Below are 24,936 nucleotides of genomic sequence, written 5' to 3' on the forward strand. Positions count from 1 at the left end.
ATTCCCCATAAACCCTGTACTGCCACTGATGGCTTCCAACTTCTGTGCACCACTGCTGCTCCCCAGCTTCTGCTGCCATACTCCACCCCTAAGATTTGGAAAGTCAAAGACAAAAGTTGATAAGTTTCTTAGGCGCTAAGAGAAGCAAAATAAGTCACCTCATATAAGCAGAACTCACGCCGACTGCCACTGGAACGCAAGCCGGCCTCAGCTCCAGCCCAAGAAAAAAAGTGAGAACTCTAATATTCCCGTAGGAGACAAATTTGGACTATCCCTTTTTTGGCCACCAGGCTGGAAAGAACGGAAGCGATACTAACATTTACTGAGGGGCAGCCACATGCGCCCTAGGAGAAGACAGAACCAGGCCAATGGGGACTGGATGGGGGGAAGGGCACACAGGAGTTCCGGGAAAATAAATCCAAATAATGGGGTTCATACGACCAAAAGGCAAAGAGTAGGGAGTGGCCGCCCCCAGGCCGACTGCAAGAAAAAGTGGCGCTAAGAGCTGCTCTGGAGAGAAGGCGACCCAGAGCCTCGGGAGCTAGGCCAGGGCCAGGGGAAGCCCTGAAGGGCGGGGAGGGGGAGGAGCCGGAGAGAGTGGAGCCCGCTCAGAAGAGGCCAGGGTGTAAGCGCGGGGGAGCGACTCCGCGCCAGGCCTTCCCCGAGCCCTTGACCCAGCTGGGGAAAAAAGATAAGAGATGAAACCACTGGAGCCGGCTAAGCTGCCCTAACTTCCATCAGAGGCGCTTACTCACCTGGGCCTACCACAGCGATCGCAGCTGCAGCTCGCAACGGCACAACCAGCCCGAACCTCGCCCCCGCCCCACAGCGCGCCCAGCGTCTCCGCTCTCCGACGACGGCGACGGCGTAGACCCGCTGCGTCCTGGGAAATGTAGTCCTACGCCCGCCTCTCCTGGCCGACTTGGCTGCCACCGGAACTACCTTTCCCAAAAGACAAGGCGAGCGTTGGGCCCGCCGCTTTGCGTCACGCGCTCGGTTGTCGGCAGTCACGTGGATTGCTCGGGTCCATTCCCATCCCCCCGCCGGGGTGGCCCGGAGATGGAGGAGGGCGGTGAACGGAAGGGGCGGGGGCGTTGCTGACGCCACTGCCCCCACCATTTTGGAACCGGCCTGCAGGGAGAGTCTGAGCCCCACCTACTCCGGGCCAGCTTACCTGGTCGAAAAGCTTCCGAGTTGGGAGTCTGCCGATTTTCGGTCTCTGCTCTACCCCCTTCCGCTTTGTGACCTTGAGCAAATTCATCCCTCCTCTCTAAACCTGTTTCCTCCCCTTTGAAATGAGACTCCTAATTTCCACCCCACAGCATTTTTGCGAGGCTCCGACAAAGTAAGGCACAGGAAAGCCTCAAGCACCCTGAAGGCGCAACGCAAATGGAGGGGTTGGTTTGGTTTCGTTTTTTTAAATTTTCATTGTGTGCCCTCATTCGGAGACCCAGAAGCCGCCGCTCCCCAGCCCTCCTTCTGTAACTATGATTTTCTGACTAGCCTCCTGGGAAGCTTGTTAAAATGGATGCTACTTGGGTATTGAACCCGAAGTTTACTGGGGAGTGTATCCCTGCAATCTACATTTTAAACCAACCTGTCGGGTGATTCTTGCCCACCTACAAGTTTGAGAATCCCAGCGTTTATCAGTTTTGCACAGGCTGGTTTCCTCCGGAATTTCTGCGCTAGTGCCTTTGAACATTTAAGACCCATCTCATATGTCACCTGTGATGCTTTCAAAGTTGACTAGCTCCTCCCTGTGCTTGTGTTCCCACTGTAAGTTTGCCTCTTACTCTATAAGTATCAGGGCCTTCCCCGACCAGACTGTGAGCTCTCTGAGAGCCGAGATCAGTTTTGATGGATTTCTGCACCTCCAGAGAAAAGTAGACAAAGTACACATCAATGAATAAAGAAATCCAATGCTCTTCCTAAGAGAAAAGCTGCAAGGCTCAACTCAAGTCGCAGACCACAGCACATCAGCCCTTGCCCTCAGTGGTTTCGGCAGCATTCTTTCCACACGGCTTACTCTTTCTCCTTTGAGCACTTCCTGTGGTCCACGTACTGAGTAGTGCTTCTTAAAACGTTCTAATTTAATTGTTTTTTGTTTTTTGTTTTTTTGAGATTCCCCCTATGTGGCCCCGGGTTGAGCGCAGTGGTGCGATCTCGGCTCACTGCAACCTCTGCCTCCCAGGTTCAAGCGATTCTCCTGCCTCAGCCTCATGAGTAGCTGATTTTAGGGCCATATGCGACCACCCGGCTAATTGTTGTACATTTTGTGGAAACGGGGTTTCGCCATGTTGGCCAAGCTGATCTCCGACTCCTGACCTCAAGTGATCCACCTGCCTCGGCCTCCCAAAGTGCTGGGATTTCAGGCTGGAGCCACGGGGCTGAGTCAATTTAATTTTATTTTATTTTATTTTATTTTATTTTATTTTTGAGACAGAGTCTCGCTCTGTCGCCCAGGCTGGAGTGCAGTGGCGCAATCTCGGCTCACTGCAAGCTCCGCCTCCCGGGTTCACGCCATTCTCCTGCCTCAGCCTCCTGAGTAGCTGGGACTACAGGCGCCCGCCACCGCGCCCGGCTAATTTTTTGTATTTTTAGTAGAAACGGGGTTTCACCGTGGTCTCGATCTCCTGACCTTGTGATCCGCCCGCCTCGGCCTCCCAAAGTGCTGGGATTACAGGCGTGAGCCACCGCGCCCGGCCAATTTAATTTTAAATTAAAAGACTTTCTGGGTATCTACTGTAATACCATGCCCAGTGTAAAATACTGGGAACATGGTAGTAAACTAGATGGATACCAAAATACCTACTTTGCTCCCCTTTTAATAAATACAGGCAAGGCCAGGCGCGGTGGCTCACGCCTGTAATCCCAGCACTTTGGGAGGCCGAGACAGGCAGATCACGAGGTCAGGAGATCGAGACCATCCTGGCTAACACGGTGAAACCCCGTCTCTACTAAAAATACATTTTAAAAAATAAGCCGGGCGTGGTGGCGGGCGGCTGTAGTCCCAGCTACACGGGAGGCTGAAGCAGGAGAATGGTGTGAACCCGGGAAGCGGAGCTTGCAGTGAGTGGAGATCGCGCCACTGCACTCCAGCCTGGGCGACAGAGCAAGACTCCATCTCAAAAAAAAAAAAAAAGAAAAGAAATACAGGCATATGCTAGGAACGGTGGATCACCGCTTAGGAGAATGCTGTGACTGATCTGATCCTCTTTCTAGGCCACAAAAAACTTTCTCCATATCAGCAATAAGGCGGTTTTGCCTTCTTATGATTCATTTATTTCCTGGAGTTGCACTTTTTCTTTCTTTCTTTTTCTTTTTTTTTTTTTTTTTGAGACAGAGCCTTGCTCTGTTGCCCAGGCTAGAGTGCAGTGGCGTGATTGCAGCTCACTGCCACCTCCGCCTCCCAAGTTCAAGCAGTTCTCCTGCTTCAGCCTTCCAAGTAGCTGGGATTACAGGCGCCCGCCACTGTGCTTGGCTAATTTTAGTATTTTTAGTAGAGACAGGGTTTCACCATCTTGGCCACGCTGGTCTCAAACTCCTGACCTCGTGATCCACCCGCCCCTGCCTCCCAAAATGCTGGGATTACAGGCGTGAGCTACCACGCCCGGGCTGGAGTTGCACTTTTAATTTCTTTTTTTTGTTTTTGTTTTTGTTTTTGTTTTTGTTTCTTTGAGATGGAGTCCCGCTCTGTCTTCCAGACTGGAGTGCAGTGGAGAGATCTCAGCTCACTGCAACCTCTGCCTCCCGGGTTCACGCCATTCTCCTGCCTCAGCCTCCCGAGTAGCTGGGATTACAGGCGTGTGCCCCCAAGCCCAGCTAATTTTTTTTTGCATTTTTAGTAGAGACGGGGTTTCACCGTGTTAGCCAGGATGGTCTCGATCTCCTGACCTCGTGATCCACCCGCCTCGGCCTCCCAAAGTGCTGGGATTACAGGCGTGAGCCACCATGCCTGGCATTTTCTTTTTCTGTTTTTGAGACGGAGTCTGGCTCTGTCGCCCAGGCTGGAGTGCAGTGGCACAATCTGGGCTCACTGCAAGCTCTGCCTCCTGGGTTCATGCCATTCTCCTGCCTCAGCCTCCGGAGTAGCTGGGACTACAGGCGCCCACCACCACGCCCCGCTAATTTTTTTTTTTTTTTTTGTATTTTTTAGTAGAGACGCGGTTTCACCATGTTAGCCAGGATAGTCTCAATCTCCTGATCTTGTGATCTGCCCACCTCAGCTCCCAAAGTGCTGGGATTACAGGCGTGAGCCACCATACAGGCCTTTTTTTTTTTTTTTTTTTTTTTGAGACAGAGTTTTGCTGTGTTGCCCAGGTTGGAGTGCAATGACGCAGTATCTGCTCACTGCAGGCTCTGCCTCCTGATTTCAAGCGATTCTCCTGCCTCAGCCTCCCAAGTAGCTGGGACTGCAGGCGCCTGCCACCACACCTGGCTAATTTTTGTATTTTTTTTTTAGTAGAGACAGGGTTTCACCATGTTAGCCAGGCTGGTCTCGAACTCCTGACCTGAAGTGATCCACCCACTTCGGCCTCCCAAAGTGCTGGGATTACAGGTGTGAGCCACTGTGCCTGTCCTAATTTCCTTCAAGAACTTTTTCTTTGCATTTGCAAGTTGGCTAATTGACACAAGAGGCCCAGCTTTCTGCCTGTCTAGGCTTTTGACATCCCTTCCTCACTAAGCTTAATCATTTCTAGCTTTTGATTTAAAGTGAGAGACATGAACAGTTAGAGGCCATTGTAGGATTTTATAGGGTTATTAATTGACCTATTGTCAATATTGTTGTGTCTCAGGCAACAGGGAACGGGGAGACTGGAGGAGAAGGAGAGAAACGGAATGGCCAGTTGGTGGAGCAGTCAGTACGCACACAACACTTACTAAGTTCACACAACACTTAATAAATTCACTTACTAAGTTCATAGGTGCAGTATGTGGCACTGCCAAACAATTACAATAGTAACATAACTGATGTTAATTGATAGGAATATCACTGATCACTATAACAGGTATAATAATAATGAAAAAGTTTGAAATATTGCAAGAATTACCAAAATGTGACAGGGACACAAAGTGAGCACATGCCTTTGGAAAAATGGTGCCAATAGAGTTGCTTGACATGGGTTGCCACAAACTCGCAGTTTATAAGAAACAATGCCATATCTACAAATCACAGTAAAACAAGATCTATCTTGGATCTGTTCTAACATCTCTACCAATCTCTGCCCCTTCCCTGGCCCAGAAATTTACCCCAATGTTCCAGTCTCTGTCCTCTCCTCTCCTCATTCAGCCTCTCTCCCTGAGTGACCTCTCCTCTTGAGTGATGTGGCATCCTCAGGTAGCTTTAACATCTCTTATTTTTAATTTTTAATTTTTTATTGTATTTATTGTATTTATTTATTTATTTATTTGTTTATTTTTGAGATGGAATCTCGCTCTGTCGCCCAGGCTGGAGTGCAGTGGCGCAATCTCGGCTCACTGCAAGCTCCGCCACCCGGGTTCTGCCATTTTCCTGCCTCAGCCTCCCAAGTAGCTGGGACTACAGGCGCCCGACACCTCGCCCAGTTAATTTTTTGTATATTTAGTAGAGACGAGGTTTCACTGTGTTAGCCAGGATGGTCTCAAACTCCTGACCCCAAGTGATCCGCCCTCAGCCTCCCAAAGTGCTGGGATTACAGGCGTGAGCCACCGCACCTGGCCTATTTTTTATTTTTTGAGACGGAATCTCGCTCTGTCACCCAGGCTGGAGTGCAGTGGCACAATCTTGGCTCACTGCAAGCTCCGCCTCCCGGGTTCACGCCATTCTCCTGCCTCAGCCTCCCGAGTAGCTGGGACTACAGGCGCCCACCACCACGCCCGGCTAATTTTTTGTGTTTTTAGTAGAGACAAGGTTTCACCATGTTAGCCAGGATGGTCTCGAATCTCGCTCTGTCACCCAGGCTGGAGTGCAATGGCGCCATCTCGGCTCACTGCAAGCTCTGCCTCCTGGGTTCACACCATTCTCCTGCCTCAGCCTGCGGAGTAGCTGGGACTACAGGCACCCACCACCACGCCCGGCTAATTTTTTGTATTTTTAGTAGAGACAGAGTTTCACCGTTAGCCAGGATGATCTCAATCTCCTGACCTTGTGATCTGCCCACCTTGGTCTCCCAAAGTTCTGGGATTATAGGCGTGAGCCACCGCATCCGGCCACTTTAACATCTGTTTTAAGCACCTTATTCCCTTATCTACATCTTAGATTCAACTCACTTAGTTCCAGATATATAGGAGCCACCATACTCTGATTTCCCACTGGTATCTCAAATTCACCCTGCCAGAAACCAAACTCTTCTTCCTTCCAATACAGCATTACCTAGTTAGGTGTGTATTTAATTGTTTGTATGTCTGCATTCTCCATGAGGCTTTGAGTTCCTTTCAAAGCAGAGAAAACTGTATCACTTCATTCATTTGGTGGGCACATACCATGGGTCAGGCCCTGTACTATGATACTCAGGAAAAAAAAGAGTAAACACAACAGATGTGGTCCCTTCCCTCACAGAGCTTACCTCCAACTGGGGAGATAGCATTAAGAAGTCTATCGCATGCATAATTAATTACTAATGGGATGAGTGCAATGCAGGAAGAGTATATGGTATATTCTTTGATAGCACAGAACAGAGGTCAGCAAACTAAACCTATGGGCCAATTCTGGCCCATCTCCTGTTTTCATATGGCCAGAAACTAGGATTATTTTTACTTTTTTTTTTTTTTTTTTTTTTTTTTTTTTTTTGAGACGGAGTCTCACGCTGTTGCCCAGGCTGGAGTGCTGGAGTGCAGTGGCGCGATCTCGGCTCACTGCAAGCTCCGCCTCCCGGGTTCCCGCCATTCTCCTGCCTCAGCCTCCTGAGTAGCTGGGACTACAGGCGCCCGCCACCGCGCCCGGCTAATTTTTTGTATTTTTAGTAGAGACGGGGTTTCACTGTAGTCTCGATCTCCTGACCTTGTGATCCGCCCGCCTCGGCCTCCCAAAGTGCTGGGATTACAGGCTTGAGCCACCGCGCCCGGCCTACATTTTTATTTACTTATTTGTTTTTGAGACAGAGTCTGGCTCTGTCCCCCAGACTGGAGTGCAGTGGCGTGATCACAGCTCACTGCAGCCTTGACCTCCTGGGCTCAAGCGATCCTCCTACCTTAGCCCCCAAAGTAGCTGGGACCACAGGCATGCACCACCATGCTCAGCTAATTTTTTTTTTTTTTTTTTTTTGAGACGGAGTCTTGCTTTGTCACCCAGGCTGGAGTGCAGTGGCGCAATCTCGGCTCACTGAAGCCTCTGCCTCCCAGGTTCAAGCGATTCTCCTGCCTCAGCCTCCTGCGTAACTGAGATTACAGGTGCCCGCCAGCACGCCTGGCTAATTTTTGTATTTTTAGTAGAGATGGGGTTTCACCATATTGGCCAGGCTGGTTTCAAACTCCTGACCTTGTGATCCACCCACCTCGGCCTTCCAGAGCACTAGGATTAGAGGTGTGAGCCACCGCATCTGGCTTTTTTTTTTCTTTTTTTTTTTGAGACGGAGTCTTGCTTTTTCACCCAGGCTAGAGTGCAGTGGTGTGATCTCCACTCACTGCAACCTCCACGTCCCAGTTCAAGAGATTCTCCTGCCTCTGTCTCCTGAGTAGCTGGGATTACACACCACCACACCCAGCTAATTTTTGTATTTTTAGTATAGACGGGGGTTTCACCATGTTGGCCGGGCTGGTCTTTTTTTTTTTTTTTTTTTTTTTTGAGACGGAGTCTCGCTGTGTCGCCCAGGCTGGAGTGCAGTGGCGCGATCTCGGCTCACTGCAAGCTCCACCTCCCGGGTTCACGCCATTCTCCCGCCTCAGCCTCCGAGTAGCTGGGACTACAGGCGCCCGCCACCACGCCCGGCTAGTTTTTTGTATTTTTAGTAGAGACGGGGTTTCACCATGTTAGCCAGGATGGTCTCGATCTCCTGACCTCGTGATCCACCTGCCTCGGCCTCCCAAAGTGCTGAGATTACAGGCTTGAGCCACCGCGCCCGGCCTGCCGGGCTGGTCTTGAACTCTTGACCTCAGGTGATCCACCCGCCTCAGCCTTTCAAAATGTTGGGATTACAGGCGCGAGCCACCGCGCCCAGCCAGTGTTTTCTTTTTAATTTTTTGTAGAGACAGGGTCTCACTGTATTGCCCAGGCTGGTCTCAAACTCCTGGGCTAAAGCAGTCCTCCTGCTTAGGCCTTCCAAAGTGCTAGGATTTCAGGTATGAGTCACCATGCCCAGCCTATTTTTACATTTTTTAATGGTTAGGGAAAAAAAAAAAGAAAATTTTATTGGCTGGGCGTGGTGGTTTATGCCTGTAATCCCAGCATTTTGGGAGGCCGAGGCAGGTGGATCACCTGAGGTCGGGAGTTTGTGACCAGTCTGACCAACATGGAGAAACCCCATCTCTACTGAAAAGAAAAATTGGCCTGGCGTGGTGGTTCATGCCTGTAATCCCAGCTACTCAGGAGGCTGAGACAGAAGAATTGCTTGAATCCCGGGAGGCGGAGGTTGCAGTGAGCCAAGATCGTGCCACTGCACTCCAGCCTGGGCAACAAGAGCAAAACTCTGTCTCAAAAAAAAAAAAGAAAGAAAGAAAATTTTCCTTTTGTGACATGCAGAAAGTGTATGAAATTCAAAGTTCAGTGTCCATAAATGCATTCTTGTTACTGTCTATGGCTGCTCTAACTGCAGAGTAGAGTGGTTGCAACAGAGACTCTGTGGTCTGCAAAGCCTACAATATGAATGATTCACCCCTTACAGAAAAGGCTTGCTGGCTTGGTGTAGAATCTGGAGGTCCCATTCTAGGCTAGAAGTTTAAGGGATGCTTCCCTAAGGGAATGACCCGTAAACAATATAGTTAGCCAGGCCAAGAATTGGGGAAGAGCATTCCAGACAGAAGGAACAACACATGGAAAAGCGCTGTGGCCTGAAGGAACATGGCACATCCTAAGTGTTGTTAGGCCTGCCATTGACTCTGGAGTGTAATAGGAGGAGAAGCACAATAAGGTCGGCCAGGTCCTAAGCAGCCAGATCCTACTGGGTCTGACAGTCCAAATTGAGGATATTGGATTTTATTCTGAGAACAATGGGAAACCATTGAGCGGTTTATAAGCAAGGGAGGGACGTGATTCTCATTTCCTTTTTTATTTTTATTTTACTTTTTTTTTTTTTTTTTTTTTGAGACGGAGTTTTGCGCTTGTTGCCCAGGCTGGAGTGCAATGGTGCGATCTTGGCTCATTGCAATCTCCACCTCCCAGGTTCAAGCGATTCTCCTGCCTCAGCCTCCAGAGTAGCTGGGGTTACAGACATGTGCCACCATGCCCGGCTAATTTTTTTGTATTTTTAGTAGAGATGGAGTATCACCATGTTGGTCAGTCTGTTCTTGAACTCTTGACCTCAGGTGATCCACCCACCTCAGCCTCCCAAAGTACTGGGATTACAGGCATAAGCCACTGAGCCTGGCTCGCATTTCCTTTTCTAAAGGATTACTGTGGTATAATGTGAGAAAGGATTAGGGCAAACTAGAGTGAAAGTGGGGAGACCAGTAAGGAAGCTATATCATAGTATTCCAGATGAGATGGGACAATGGCATGGTCTAGTGTATTCTCAGTGGGGATGAAGAAAAGTGGGAAGATTCAAGAGAGAGGACGTTTAGGAGATCATATCTACTGGTCTTGGTGATCAGCTGGCTGAGAAAGGGCAGAAGGAGTCAACTCCCTAGCCCAAGCTGCTTATACAGGTTTTACCACACTCATCACAATGTGTTGAAATCGCCCATCTGTGCCACCTACAGAGAGCCAACTCCTGAAGGGCAACAACTAGTTCGTTCTTTGTCTTCCTAGAATCCAGCAGTTGGCTAAGCATGGAATTGACAGCAGTAGGTACGTGTATGTATGGACTTTCCTTAGCTCTTTCCTGTTTCTGTTAGGAGCCCTTCCCTGCCCTGCCCTGCCCTGCCCTGCCCTGCCCTGCCCTCCCTTCCCCTCCCCGCCTCCCCTCCCCTTCCCACCTCCCCTCCCCTTCCCACCTCCTCTCCCTATCTCCCCTCCCCTCCCTACCTGCCCTCCCCACCTCCCCTCCCCACCTCCCCTCCCCGCCTCCCCTCCCCTCCCCACCTCCCCTCCCCTCCCTACCTCCCTTCCCCTCCCTACCTCCCCTCCTCTCCCTACCTCCCCTCCCCTCCCCTCCCCTCCCCTGACAGAGTTTGGCTCTTGTTGCCCAGGCTGGAGTGCAAAGGTGCGATCTCGGCTCACTGCAACCTTCGCCTCCTGGGTTCAAGCGATTCTCCTGCCTCAGCCTCCCGAGCAGCTGGGATTACAGGCGCCCACCACCACGCCCAACTAATTTTTTGTGTTTTTTTGTTTTTTTGGTTTTTTTGACATAGAATCTCGCTCTATCGCCCAGGCTGGAGTGCAGTGGCGCGATCTCGGCTCACTGCAAGCTCCGCCTCCTGGGTTCACGCCATTCTCCTGCCTCAGCCTCCCGAGCAGCTGGGATTACAGGCGCCCACCACACGCCCAGCTAATTTTTTGTGTTTTTAGTAGAGACGGGGTTTCACCATGTTAGCCAAGATGGTCTCGATCTCCTGACCTCGTGATCCGCCCACCTCGGCCTCCCAGAGTGCTGGGATTACAAGCGTGAGCCACCGCGCCCGGCCTTTTTTGTATTTTTAGTAGAGATAGTGTTTCACTATGTTGGCCACGCTGGGCTCAATCTCCTGACCTCAGGCGATCCACCTGCCTCGGCCTCCCAAAGTGCTGGGATTACAGATGTGAGCCACCGCGCCCGGTCAGGAGTTCTTCTGTCTTTCTGATCGCCCAACTTCAAAATCTCAGAGGAATCTTAGCTTCCTCCTTCTATCTTATCCACCATATTGCATCAGCCACAACATCCACTGTATTCTGCCCCCAGAACATCTACTGAGTCTTCTACCACCCTGTTTTAGGCCTTTACATGTCTCAAAGAACAGAGTATGTCTTAGAACAGTGCTTGGGCCAAAGTAAGGAATATGAAGTGTTGGCTATGATAAGGTCTCCAAGGTTCCTTGTTTTCTGCCTCTCTCCATCCAAGCGGAGAGGTATCCTACAAAAGGTAGTCAGAGGGTTGTTCCTCAAGTACAACTCTGATCCTGTCAACCCCTGTCTCCAGTGCCCTCAGGATCAAACCCTAAACCCTTAGTGTAGTCTACAAGGCCCTGCAAGGTATAAACTCTGATGATCTCGCCAGCTTCACCATCACCTTCCAAGGCCCTCCATTGCCATCAGAATGAGGGACAAGCTCTAAACCTCTAGTATCTGGCCTCCATGTCATACCAGCCTTGGCTTCTTCATACACAATATTCCAGTCATGTGTTCTCATCTTGACCATACTCTGGACTTCCTGCTTCCTCATGCCTGCTCATGCCCTTCCTCCCCAGCAGCCCCACCTATCAAAGGCCTATCTCATCAGTTCAGAATCTGCATCTTTTAGGAGTACCCCAACACTGACTGCATTTGTCAGACTCTGTCTTGCATCGTTGTGATTTCTGCACATGGCATCCCTCTGCTGACCTAGGAGCAAACAGAGTGGCATCTGTTGTTCTGCCTGTTCAGCACCTTCCACTCCTTCCTCTGGTAGCAGCACTCTGATAATCCTTTGTAAAGTTATCCCTGCTGGGTGTGGTGGCTCACGCTTGTAATCCCAGCACTTTGGAAGGCCGAGGTGGGTGGATCACTTGAGGCCAGGAGTTTGAGACCAGCATGGCCAACATGGTGAACCCCATCTCTACCAAAAATACAAAAATTAGCCAAGCATGGTGGCACACACCTGTAATCCCAGCTACTTGGGAGGCTGAGGCAGGAGAATCACTTGAACTCAGGAGGCGGAGGTTGCACTGAGCCGAGATCGCGCCACTGCACTTCAGCCTGGGCAACAGAGCGAGACTCAGTCTCAAAAAAAAAAAAAGAAAGAAAGAAAGAAAGAGGCCGGGCGCGGTGGCTCAAGCCTGTAATCCCAGCACTTAGGGAGGCCGAGACGGGCGGATCACGACGTCAGGAGATCGAGACCATCCTGGCTAACATGGTGAAACCCCGTCTCTACTAAAAAATACAAAAAAAAAAAAAAAAACTACCCGGGCACGGTGGCGGGCGCCTATAGTCCCAGCTACTCGGGAGGCTGAGGCAGGAGAATGGCGTAAACCCGGGAGGCGGAGCTTGCAGTGAGCTGAGATCCGGCCACTGCACTCCAGCCTGGGCGACAGAGCGAGACTCTGTCTCAAAAAAAAAAAAAAAAAAAAAAGATAAGAAAGAAAGAGAAAGAAAAGAAAGGAAAAGAAAAAGAAAAGCTATCCGTCCCCCACTCTCACTTCAAGGTGAGCAGGTGACTGACTGATCAGTACATTTCATTTCCTTGGCCCCAGTGATTGGCAGATGGCTTAAACTGGGATAGCAGATGGAATGAGCATCAGCCTGAGACCTTGACTGAACCACTGAGGAAAGGACCCTCTCTTTCCCCTGGCATTGCTAAACTGGAAAAGCACCAACCTGGACTCGGTAATGGTCATCTCTGCCACCATTGAGAGGGAGCCATCCTGAGAATGAAGTCAACACAGCTGGAGAGCAGAGCATGAGTTGAGAAAGACATCTTCCCCAGATATACCAGTTAAGCTCTTGGATTCAGCCATGCCTGACATTAGCAGCACCTATGGACTTTTCCATGCCATGAGCCAATAAATGAGTTGGTTTGGGTTGGGTTTCTTCTACACTGAAGTCATGACTAAGAGAGGAGCTGTTAGAGCTATCTCTTGTGTACAAGAGGCTCTCAGGACAGAAAGGAAGCTGGAAAGGGAAATCAGTAGAGACGAACCAGCAGAACTATCTGACCTTCTGCGCTTGAAGGGCCACCTAAGGAAGAGAGGAGCAATTACCTTTGCTATTGCTTAGACTGACCAAGGGGGCGTCACCTCCATCTCTGCTTTCCAGAAGCAAACCAAACACTCTAGTCAGGGGAACAGTGGCTTGTTTGCTGTTGATCATTGGAAAGAGGCGGCCCCTCATTGCTGAGCTTGAGCAGAGAATGATTACTCCCTCACCAGTCAGTGAGTATCTACCCTCAGGAATACTCTAGTCTAGTGGTTCCCAAGCTTGTTTGGATATTGGAGTAATCTCGGGATGTTTGCTTTTTTGTTGTTTGTTTTGAGACAGGGTCTGGCTCTGTTGCCCCAGCTTTAATGAAGTGGTACAAACATGGCTAACTGCAGCCTCCACTTCCTGGGCCAAAGTGATCCCCCCACCTTAGCATCCCAAGTAGCTAGGACTACAGGCATGCACCACCAAGCTCTGCTAACTTTTTGATTTTTTTTTTCTTTTTGAGACATGATCTCACTGTGTCTCCCAGGCTGGAGTACAGTGGTGTGATCACAACTCACTGCAGCCACGACCTCTTAGGTTCAAGCAATCTTCCCACCTCAGCCTCCCTAGTAGCTGGGAACACAGGCACATGCCACTAGGTCCAGTTAATTTTTTTTTTTCTTTTTTGGTAGAGACAGGGTCTCTCTGTGCTTCCCAGGCAGGTCTTAAACTCCTGGGCTCAATCCTGGGCTCAAGTGATCCTCCTGCCTTGGCCTCCCAACGTGTTGGGATTACAGGAGCGTAACACTATGCAGAGACAGGGTCTCACTTTGTTGCCCAGGCTGGTTTTGAACTCCTAGGCTCAAGCAATCCTCCCTTCTCAGCCCCCAAGAGTGCCGGGATTACATCATGAACCACCGCACCTGGCCTATCTCAAGATGTTTTTAAAATTCCAACACTTGGCCGGGCACGGTGGCTCAAGCCTGTAATCCCAGCACTTTGGGAGGCCGAGACGGGAGGATCACGAGGTCAGGAGATCGAGACCATCCTGGCTAACACAGTGAAACCCCGTCTCTACTAAAAAATACAAAAAACTGGCTAGGCGAGGTGGCGGGCGCCTGTAGTCCCAGCTACTCCGGAGGCTGAGGCAGGAGAATGGCGGGAACCCGGGAGGCGGAGCTTGCAGTGAGCTGAGATCCGGCCACTGTACTCCAGCCTGGGCGACAGAGCGAGACTCCACCTCAAAAAAAAAAAAAAAAAAAAAAAAATCAGAAGAAATTCTAACACTTAGACCACATGTCAAACCAAGCAAATCACAGTCTCTGGATGGATCACAGGCATCATTTTTTTTTAAAGTTGATTCAGGTGATTCCAATGCACAGATACATTTGGGAACCACTGCCAAAAGCTCCCATCTTTTTGCTTCCAAAACTGACACTTTAAAATTATATTATATTTTATATATATATATATATATATTTTTTTTTTTTTTGAGACGGAGTCTTGCTCTGTCATCAAGGCTGGAGCGCAGTGGCACAATCTCAGCTCACTGCAACCACCACCTCCTTGGTCCAAGCAATTCCCCTGCCTCAGCTCCTGAGTAGCTGGGATTACAGGCGAACGACACCACATCCAGCTAATTATTTTGTATTTTTAGTAGAGACAGGGTTTCACCATGTTCGCCAGGCTGGTCTCAAACTTCTGACCTCAGGCAATCCGCCTGCCTCAGCCTCCCAAAGTGCTGGGATTATAGGCGTGAGCCACCGTGCCCAGCCTATAATTTTAAAATAATTTTATATAGAGATGAAGTCTCACTATGTTGCCCAGGCTGGTCTCGAACTACTGAGTTCAAGTGATCCTCCTGCCTTAGCCTCCCAAAGTGCTGAGATTAAAGGCATAAGCTACCACACCCAGCCTCCAAGGCTGACACTTCTATAAAGCAGAGATTCTCCCTCTAGCTGCCCATTAATCCCCCTGGGAATCGATTTTACCAAAAATCCCCATGTCCATGTTCGTGCCCCACCTCCCAGATTCTGATCTATTTGGTATGAGCTGGGGCCCCAGTAATGGCATTTTTATTTGTTTGTTCATTTTTTTGAGATGGAGTTTTGCTCTGCTGCCCAGGCCAGAGTGCAATGACACAATCTCATCTCACCACAACCTCTGCCCCCGGGTTCAATCAATTCTCCTGCCTCAGCCTCCTGAGTAGCTGGGACTACAGATGCGTGCCACCATGCCCGGCTAATTTTTGTATTTTTAGTAAAGTTGGGGTTTCACTACATTGGCTAGCCTGGTCTTGAACTCCTGACCTTGTGATCCACCCGCCTCAGACTCCCAAAGTCCTGGGACTACAGGCGCGTGCCACCATGCCCGGCTAATTTTTGTATTTTTTTTTTTTTTTTTTTTTTTGAGACGGAGTCTCGCTCTGTCGCCCAGGCTGGAGTGCAGTGGCGCGATCTCGGCTCACTGCAAGCTCCGCCTCCCGGGTTCACGCCATTCTCCTGCCTCAGCCTCCCGAGGAGCTGGGACTACAGGCGCCCACAACCGCGCCCAGCTAATTTTTTGTTTTTTTAGTAGAGACGGGGTTTCACCGTGGTCTCGATCTCCTGACCTTGTGATCCGCCCGCCTCGGCCTCCCAAAGTGCTGGGATTACAGGCGTGAGCCACCGCGCCTGGCCTAATTTTTGTATTTTTAGTAAAGTCGGGGTTTCACTATATTGGCCAGCCTAGTCTTGAACTCCTGACCTTGTGATCCACCCGCCTCAGATTCCCAAAGTACTGGGATTACAGGCGTGAGCCACCGTGCCTGGCCCAGTAATAGCATTTTTAAAATGCTGACCTAGGCCGGGCACGGTGGCTCACGCCTGTAATCCCAACACATAGGGAGGCCAAGGCAGGAGGACCACCTGAGCCCAGGAGTTCAAGACCAGCCTGAACAATGTAGTGAGCCTCTATTCCCTACCAAAAAAAAAATTTTTTTTTTTTGAGACGGAGTCTCGCTCTGTCACCCAGGCTGGAGTGCAGTGGCGCCATTTCGGTTCACTGACAGCTCCGCCTCCTGTGTTCATGTCATTCTCCTGCCTCTGCCTCTGGAGTAGCTGGGACTACAGGTGCCTGCCACCACACCTGGCTAATTTTTTTTAATTTTTTTTCAAATTTTTTAACTTTTAAAATTTTTTTGTGATGGAGTTTCGCTCTGTGGCCCAGGCTGGAGTGCAGTAGTGCAATCTTGGCTCACTGCAAGCTCCGCCTCCCAAGTTCACACCATTCTCCTACCTCAGCCTCCCGAGTAGCTGGGGACTACCATCACGCCCGGCTAATTTTTTTTGTAATTTTAGTGGAGACGGGGGTTTCACCGTGTAAGCCAGGATGGTCTCGATCTCCTGACCTCGTGATCCACCCGCCTCGGCCTCCCAAAGTGCTGGGATTACAGGCGTGAGCCACCGCGCCCTGCCCAAAAAATTTTTTAAAAGGCTGGGCTCGGTGGCTCACGCTTGTAATCCCAGCACATTGGGAGGCCAAGCCGGGCAGATCATGAGGTCAGGAAGACCATCCTGGTTAACACGGTGAAACCCCGTCTCCACTAAAAATACAAAAAATTCTCTGGGCGTGGTGGCAGGAGCCTGTAGTCCCAGCTACGCTGGAGGCTGAGGCAGGAGAAAGGCATGAGCCCGGGAGGCGGAGCTTGCAGTGAGCCGACATCATGCCACCACACTCCAGCCTGGGTGACAGAGTGAGACTCCGTCTCAAAAAAAAAAAAAAAAAATCAGCCTGGCCAACATGGTGAAACCCCATCTCTACTAAAAATACAAAAATTAGCCAGGTGTGGTAGCTCGTGCCTGTAATCCCAGCTACTTAGAAAGCAGGAGAATTGTTTGAACCTGGGAGGAGATTGCAGCGAGCCAAGACCGTGCCACTGTACTCCACTCTGGGCAACACAATGAGACTCTATCTCAAAAAAACAAAAGACTTACTAGAACTTACTAGAAAAATAAAGTTTAAAAAGACATACAAAATACATTTTTTTGTTATTACACACAACAGACATAAATTTCCTCAGTCTGATTGCTATTAAGCACCAGATGTGGTGGCTCACGCCTGTAATCCCAGCACTTTGGGAGGCTGGGGCAGGTGGATCACCTGAGGTCAGGAGTTCGAGATCAGCCTGGCCAACATGATGAAACCCCGTCTCTACTAAAAATTAGCTGGGCGTGGTGGCGGGTGCCTGTAATTCCAACTACTTGGGAGGCTGAGGCAGGAGAATCACTTGAACCCAGGAGGTGGAGGTTGCAGTGAGTGGAGATCGTGTCACTGCACTCCAGTTTGGGTAACAGAGCTAGACTCTATCTCAAAAAAAAAAAGGGGCCGGGCGCAGTGGCTCATGCCTGTAATCCCAGCACTTTGGGAGGCCGAGACAGGCGGATCACGAGGTCAGGAAATCGACACCATCCTGGCTAACACAGTGAAACCCCGTCTCTACTAAAAAAATACAAAAAACTGGCTAGGCGAGGTGGCGGGCGCCTGTAGTCCCAGCTGCTCGGAAGGCTGAGGCAGGAGATTGGCGTGAACCCGGGAGGCGGAGCTTGCAGTGAGCTGAGATCCAGCCACTGCACTCCAGCTTGGATGACAGAGCGAGACTCCGTCTCAAAAAAAAAAAAAAATAAGTTTTTAAACACTCTCAATTCATTGGGGACCAGACCAAAACCAGCGTATGGACCATACTTTGCGTAGCACTGTTCTAGAAGATACTTGCAGCCCCTCCCACGTCCCTCTCCACCACCACCTGTGCAAAAGCAGGATGTGGCACCCACTAACTGTTGCCACTCTTTTTCCACACTTGACCCCAAACAAGTTCCTCTTGCAGTTGGGGTGTCCCCTTTCGGGTGGCAGTGAATGTAACACCACTGACTCCTCTCAGAATTAGATTGGATAGTGGTGGGCTCCTGCAAAGACAGTTATTCCCAGGAAAGTCAAAGGTCAGTCCTCAGGGGATCCATCCAGGCCCTGCTGCAGATTAGGATTCAGATTTTAGAAGCTGCTTCCCCAGCCCCTCTTGCATCAGAAGCAAGAGCCTGAACCTCACTGATCTATCTCCTCCAAGCTACTTGCTGGTGCATTTTATTTAGTCCTAAGACCTGCCTCATTGAAACGGGCACTTTATTATCTGGTGTAATTCAGTGTTTCCCAACCAGGGACAATTCAATCCCCCAGAGGATATTTGGCAATGTCTGGAGACATTTGTGGTTGTCACAACCCCGAGCATGGGGCAGTACTGCTGACATCTATTGGGTATTGAGGCCAGGGATGCTACTAGACATCCTACAATGCACAAGACAAATCCCTCACAACAACGAATAATCCTGCTCAAAATAGCAGTAGTGCCAAGGTTGAAAAACTCTTGGCTGGGCGCGGTGGCTCAAGCCTGTAATCCCAGCACTTTGGGAGGCCGAGACGGGAGGATCACGAGGTCAGGAGATCGAGACTATCCTGGCTAACACGGTGAAAACCCATCTCTACTAAAAAAAAATACAAAAAAAAAAAACTAGCCGGGCGAGGTGGCGGGCGCCTGTAGTCCCAGCTACTCAGGAGGCTGAGGCAGGAGAATGGTGGGAACCCGGGAGGCGGAGCTTTCAGTGAGCTGAGATCCGGCCACTGCACTCCAGCCTAAGCGACAGAGCGAGACTCCATCTCAAAAATAAAAAAAAAAAAAAACCTCTTTATCTTGCTTAGAGAGGAAAAGTTCAGTAACGCTAAGCTTTAAAATATGATTGTGTTGGGCCAGATGCAGTGGCTCCCTCCTGTAATTCCAGTGCTTTGGCAGGTCAAGGTGGGAGGATCATTGAGACCAGGAGTTTGAGACCAACCTGGGCAATATAGTAAGATCCCATCTCTACAAAAAATTTTAAAATAAGCCAGGCATGGTATCAGCCTACCTGTAGTTCCAGCTACATGAGAGGCTAAGGTGGCAGGATCACTTGAGCCCAGGAGTTCGAGGCTGCAGTGAGCCATGATTCCATCACTGCACTCCAGCCTGGGCAGACTGTCTCTAAAAAAAAAAAAAAAAAAAAAGGCCGGGCGCGGTGGCTCAAGCCTGTAATCCCAGCACTTTGGGAGGCCGAGACGGGTGGATCACGAGGTCAGGAGATCGAGACCATCCTGGCTAACACGGTGAAACCCCGTCTCTACTAAAAATACAAAACACTAGCCGGGCGAGGTGGCAGGCGCCTGTAGTCCCAGCTACTCGGGAGGCTGAGGCAGGAGAATGGCGGGAACCTGGGAGGCGGAGCTTGCAGTGAGCTGAGATCCGGCCACTGTACTCCAGCCTGGGCGGCAGAGCGAGACTCCGTCTCAAAAAAAAAAAAAAAAAAAGTTTGAGACCAGCCTGGCCAAACATGGCAAAACCTCATCTCTACAAAAAATACAAAAATTAGCTGGGCATGGTGGTGTATGCCTGTAGTCCCAGCTACTCAGGAGGCTGAGGTGGGAGAATTGCTTGAAACCGGGAGGTGGAGGTTTCAGTGAGGCAAGATCATGCCACTGTACTCCAGCCTGAGGTGACAGAGCGAAATACCATCTCAAAAAAAAAAAAAAAATTATGTTGATTACATGGACATGCCAAAAAGAAAACTACAAAAGAAAAAGATAATATTACTATGGTTTATTCAGTAATAACTAACATAATTCTCTTGTTGTGAAGTTCATCAATAAATTCATGTTTTCCTTCTCCCACCTCCTTTACACTGGGGGGCAGAGGGGTGGTGGAGGTTGTGGTTGGGGAGGCTGCAAAAGGTAGATTGGGGTGAGATGGAGATGAGAGGTGAGGTCAAACAGCCGGAAGAGCACACAGATTTTGATGCCAGATCTGACTTCACATTCCCACCCTTGACTACTGCTTTAGCTGTGTGCCTTCAGGCAAGTGACCTATCCTCTCTGAGCCTCAGTTTTCTCATCCATATGACGACTCCTATCTTACAGGGAAGGTCCAGGCACTCGGCCATTAACAGGACTTCATCCTGAGGCAGTGGGAACTATGAAAGGAAGCTCCGTGAGCGTGGGGGAGGCTGCCAGCTTTGAGTGCTCACGTGGGCAGCCTGGAGGGGAGCTGACTTACCCTCACAGTGCCTGTGTTTAGTCTTCCTCCAGGTAGGCTAAGAAGTCTTTCTTGGCTGGCTGCGGTGGCTCATGCCTATAATCCTGGCACTTTGGTAGGCTGACGCGGGTGGCTCACCTGAGGTCAGGAGTTCAAGACTACCCTGGCCAACAGGGCAAAACCCCGTCTGTATTAAAGTTACAAAAATTAGCTGGGCGTGGTAGTGGGTGCCTGTAATCCCAGCTACTCAGGAGGCTAAGGCAGGAGAATCGCTCGAACCCGGGAGGCTGAGGTTGCAGTGAGCCAAGATTCTGCCACGGCACTCCAACTTGGGCGAAAGAGCCAGACTGTTTCAAAAAAAAAAAAGTCTTCAGTCTTTCTTGAAGTCTAGCCAGAATCTCTCCTTTCCTAGCCTGGACTCTTCTTTTTGTTTAGTTCAGAGCCTTAGGTGTTTGTTGCTATCACCCCGGTCTGTCAATGCAGCAGGGAAACGTCTTAAGGTTGTAATTTGTATTTTGCTCTGCTTGCTGCGGGTGTTTACTCCTTCCGGCCTGGGGGTGGGGACTGCGGTTGTTACAGGCTTTGGGATTGCCAAGCCAAAAGCGGAGGTTGCCAGGCACCAAAAGACATCCCCCAGCCAGGGCTCTTGTTTACCAAGGCCCAGCTCCAGGAGCCAGTTACTATGCTGGGTTACTCCACAGCACAGGGCTCCCAGCTTGGGAGGGGCGGAAGTGGGACCCATCAGAGAAGTCTTGACGAGTTTTCCCAAGCCAGAGAAAGCGAACAGGGGTCTGGGTGTTTTTGCTGCTGCTGTTGTCTTTTCTTGAATAATAGCAACTTTGCATCACTCCCATTCAGATCTCCCGGGACCTCTGCTAGGTGCAAAGTTGCTGTTTGTGGGGAGGGGACGGATGTGGGAGCACGAAGTGGTCTTAGGAGTCACAGCAATAGACCTCTATGGCTAAGCCAAGCCGATCCAAGAAGATAGAATTGACTGAAGACCAGAGAGTCTTCCTCTAAACATTCCAGACTGGATAACCCCCCAGGAATTATACCCAGGGCTTCAAAGGGGTGGGGGCAATATAAAAAATTTAATTATGGCCGGGCACAGTGGCTCATGCCTGTAATCCCAGCACTTTGGGAGGCCGAGGCAGGCAGATCACTTGAGGTCAGGAGTTCGAGACCAGCCTGGCCAACAAGGTGAAACCCCATCTCTACTAAAAATACAAAAAAAATCAGTTGGGCATAGTGGCAGACACCTGTAATCACAGCTACTCGGGAAGTTGAGGCAGGAAATTTGGGAGGCAGGGATTGCAGTGAGCCCAAATCGCACTGTTACCGGTTGAAGGTGTCCAGGTTCTTGGCGTCTTGAACAAAGAATTGGACAAAACACACAAACAAAGCAAGGAAAGGATGAAGCAACAAAAACACTCCACAGTGTGGGAGCGGGCCGACATAAGGGCTCAAGAGCCCTATTACAGAATTTTCTGGGGTTTAAATACCCTCTAGAGGTTTCCATTGGTTACTTGGTGTACACCCTATTTAAATGGAGAGGGGCCGGGCGCGGTGGCTCAAGCCTGTAATCCCAGCACTTTGGGAGGCCGAGGCGGGCGGATCACAAGGTCAGGAGATCGAGACCACAGTGAAACCCCGTCTCTACTAAAAATACAAAAAAATTAGCCGGGCGCGGTGGCGGGCGCCTGTAGTCCCAGCTACTCAGGAGGCTGAGGCAGGAGAATGGCGGGAACCCGGGAGGCGGAGCTTGCAGTGAGCCGAGATCGCGCCACTGCACTCCAGCCTGGGCAACAGCGTGAGACTCCGTCTCAAAAAAAAATAAAATAAAATAAAATAAAAAAATAAATGGAGAGGATATTTCCTGTCATAGCTGAAGTGTTTCCATTTGATTTAGCTCTAGGAAGTCAGTGTGAATCAGCCTTAGGTTTCCTGCCTCTAGACCTTATTTTCCTGCCTCAGCATCACTGCACTCCAGCCTGGGAGACAGAACAAGACTCCATCTAAAAAAAAAATTAATTATAAACTTAAAATTTAATATAGTATATTCAAGGCCACTAACACTTAAAGTGCATCTGTCAAGCGTGTCCGTGTGAAGAGACCACCAAACAGGCTTTGTGTGAGCAACATGGCTGTTTATTTCACCTGGGTCAGGCGGGCTGAGTCTGAAAAGAGAGTCAGCGAAGGGAGATAGGGGTGGGGCCGTTTTATAGGATTTGGGTAGGTAAAGGAAAATTACAGGGCCGGGCGCGGTGGCTCAAGCCTGTAATCCCAGCACTTTGGGAGGCCGAGACGGGCGGATTACGAGGTCAGGAGATCGAGACCATCCTGGCTGACACAGTGAAACCCCGTCTCTACTAAAAAATACAAAAAAACTAGCCGGGCGAGGTGGTGGGCGCCTGTAGTCCCAGCTACTCGGGAGGCTGAGGCAGGAGAATGGCGTGAACCCGGGAGGCGGAGCTTGCAGTGAGCCAAGATCACGCCACTGCACTCCAGCCTGGGCGGCAGAGCGAGACTCTGTCTCAAAAAAAAAAAAAAAAAAAAAAAAAAGAAAATTACAGTCAAAGGGGGTTGTTCTCTGGCGGGCAGGAGTGGGGGTCACAAGGTGCTCAGTGGGGGAGACTTTTGAGCCAGGATGAGCCAGGAAAAGGAATTTCACAAGATAATGTCATCGCTTAAGGCAAGGACTGGCCGTTTTCACTTCTTTTGTGGTGGAATGTCATCAGTTAAGGCGGGGCAGGGCATTTGCACTTCTTTTGTGATTCTTCAGTTACTTCAGGCCATCTGGGCGTATACGTGCAAGTCACAGGGGATGCGATGGCTTGGCTTGGGCTCAGAGGCCTGACAGCATCATGTCCTAATTACTTTCCTACATTTCACTGTTTTTTTGAGACAGAGTCTTGCTCTGTCACCAGGCTGGAGTACAGTGGCGCCATCTCAGCTCACTGCAACTTCTGCCTCCCGGGTTCAAGCGATTCTCCTGCCTCAGCCTCCCGAGTAGCTGGGACTACCGGTGCATGCCACCACACCCAGATAATTTTTGTATTTTCAGTAGAGATGGGGTTTCACCATGTTGCCCAGGATGGTGTCGATCTCTTGACCTCGTGATCCACCCTCTTCTGCCTCCCAAAGTGCTGGGATTACAGGCGTGAGCCACCAAGCCCGGCCTATTTTTTTTTTTAAGACAGAGTCTTGCTCTATTGCTCAGACTGGAGTGCAATGGCACCATCTCAGCCCACTGCAACCTCTGCCTCCCGGGTTCAAGCAATTCTCCTGCCTCAGCCTCTCGAGTAAGTAGGATTACAGGCATGTGCCACCACGTCTGGCTAATTTTTCTTTTTTTTTGAGACAGAATCTTACTCTGTCGCCCAGGATGGAGTGCAGTGGCATGATCTCGGCTCACTGCAACCTCCGTCTCCCAGGTTCAAGCAATTCTCCTGCCTCAGCCTTCTGAGTAGCTGGGATTACAGGCGTGTGCCACCACATCCAGCTAATTTTTGTATTTTTAGTAGAGACGGGGTTTCGCCATGTTGGCCAGGCTGGTCTTGAACTCTTGACCTCAGATGACCTACCCACCTCAGCCTCCCAGTGCTGGGAGGCATGGAGCCACTGCACCTGACCTAATTTTGTATTTTTAGTAGAGACAGGATTTCACCATGTTAGCCAGGCTGGTCTCAAACTCCTGACCCCAAGTGATCCGCCCTCAGCCTCCCAAAGTGCGGGATTACAGGCGTGAGCCACCACACCTGGCCCAGTTTACTATTATGAATGCTTTTAAAGTAGTTGGCATCTGCTGGGTGAATACCTGCATGACAGTGCGCCACTGCTCACTCCTCCCTGCTCCACTGCTCACTCCTCCCTGTTCCACCTTTACTGACATCATGTTGGCAGCTTGAAATTGGCCATGGGGAGTGTTTACATCATGGAAATTGGCAAGTGTGACAAATCAAGTCCCTCCCTAATGCACCCCAAGCCATTTGTAATTCACCAGCACACCACTGGGTAGAGATTCCCAAAACATGACTGTGATTGAATTTCTCACCAGCCAGCCTGGCAGGGGGTTTTGGAGCAGATCACCTGGTTTAGAGAATGAAATAAATGGGACATTTCTTTTTTTTTTTTTTTCTGAGACAGAGTTTCGCTCTGTAACCCAGGCTGGAGTGCAGTGACGCTATCTCGGCTCACTGCAAGCTCTGCCTCCCAGGTTCACGCCATTCTCCTGTCTCAGCCTCCCGAGTAGCTGGGACTACAGGTGCTCACCACCACGCCCGGCTAATTTTTTTTGTATTTTTAGTAGAGACAGGATTTCACTACGTTGGCCAGGATGGTCTCAATCTCCTGACCTCGTGATCCGCCCGCTTCGGCCTCCCAAAGTGCTGGGATTACAGGCGTGAGCCACCGCGCCCGGATAAATGGGACATTTCTTACATCTAAGCGTCATACAATAAAATGCATACTTGTTACCTGTATCTTGTCCAGACGCATTTGGGGGCCCATCTCTTCCTCCTCCCTTAGAGACGAGAGTGCACACCCACTCATGAAACACCCCTCGCACATCCCAAAACACACCTGGGATGCCTTTTGGGTGGAATAAGAACAGAAGCTCCATGAGGGCAGGGACTTCGTTACTGCTGTACCTAGACTGCTTCTCAGTCTCAGCGGCTCTCCTAGTTTCCCTGACTTCTGACTTAGGGCAATTTAAGCCATGTTAGGGCCAGGGGGCCCTGTGCACACGGGCCGAAGGAAGAACCAGCCAGACACCCTGGGGTAGCCTCTTCTCAAGAACAAGAACCTACTGGAGGGATGGTTCTCAGTCAGGAGCAATCCCTTCCCAGGAAACATCCGGCAATGTCTGGAGGCAATTTGGATTGTCACAAGAGCAGAGGAGTTGGGGGAGTGCCAATATCTGTTGGGTAAGGGCCAAGGAGGCTGTTAAGCATCCTACAGGGCACAGAATGCCCCCCATGCC

General features: G+C 50.2%; 1 protein-coding gene across 10 annotated transcripts in view; it reads right to left on the reverse strand.

Moving 5' to 3' along the window:
* Positions 1-20,467, reverse strand: part of THRAP3 (thyroid hormone receptor associated protein 3) — a 105,471-nt gene extending 85,004 nt beyond the window's left edge. For 5 of the 10 annotated variants that reach the window (XM_077993244.1, XM_077993226.1, XM_015135111.3 and 2 more), the window contains exon 1: positions 756-814. The gene's annotated coding sequence lies outside the window, so the exon portion shown is untranslated. 10 annotated transcript variants of the gene reach the window in all.
* Positions 20,468-24,936: the final 4,469 nt, after the last annotated feature.

Source organism: Macaca mulatta, chromosome 1, assembly GCF_049350105.2.
Source record: "Macaca mulatta isolate MMU2019108-1 chromosome 1, T2T-MMU8v2.0, whole genome shotgun sequence".
Classification (NCBI taxonomy): domain Eukaryota; kingdom Metazoa; phylum Chordata; class Mammalia; order Primates; family Cercopithecidae; genus Macaca; species Macaca mulatta.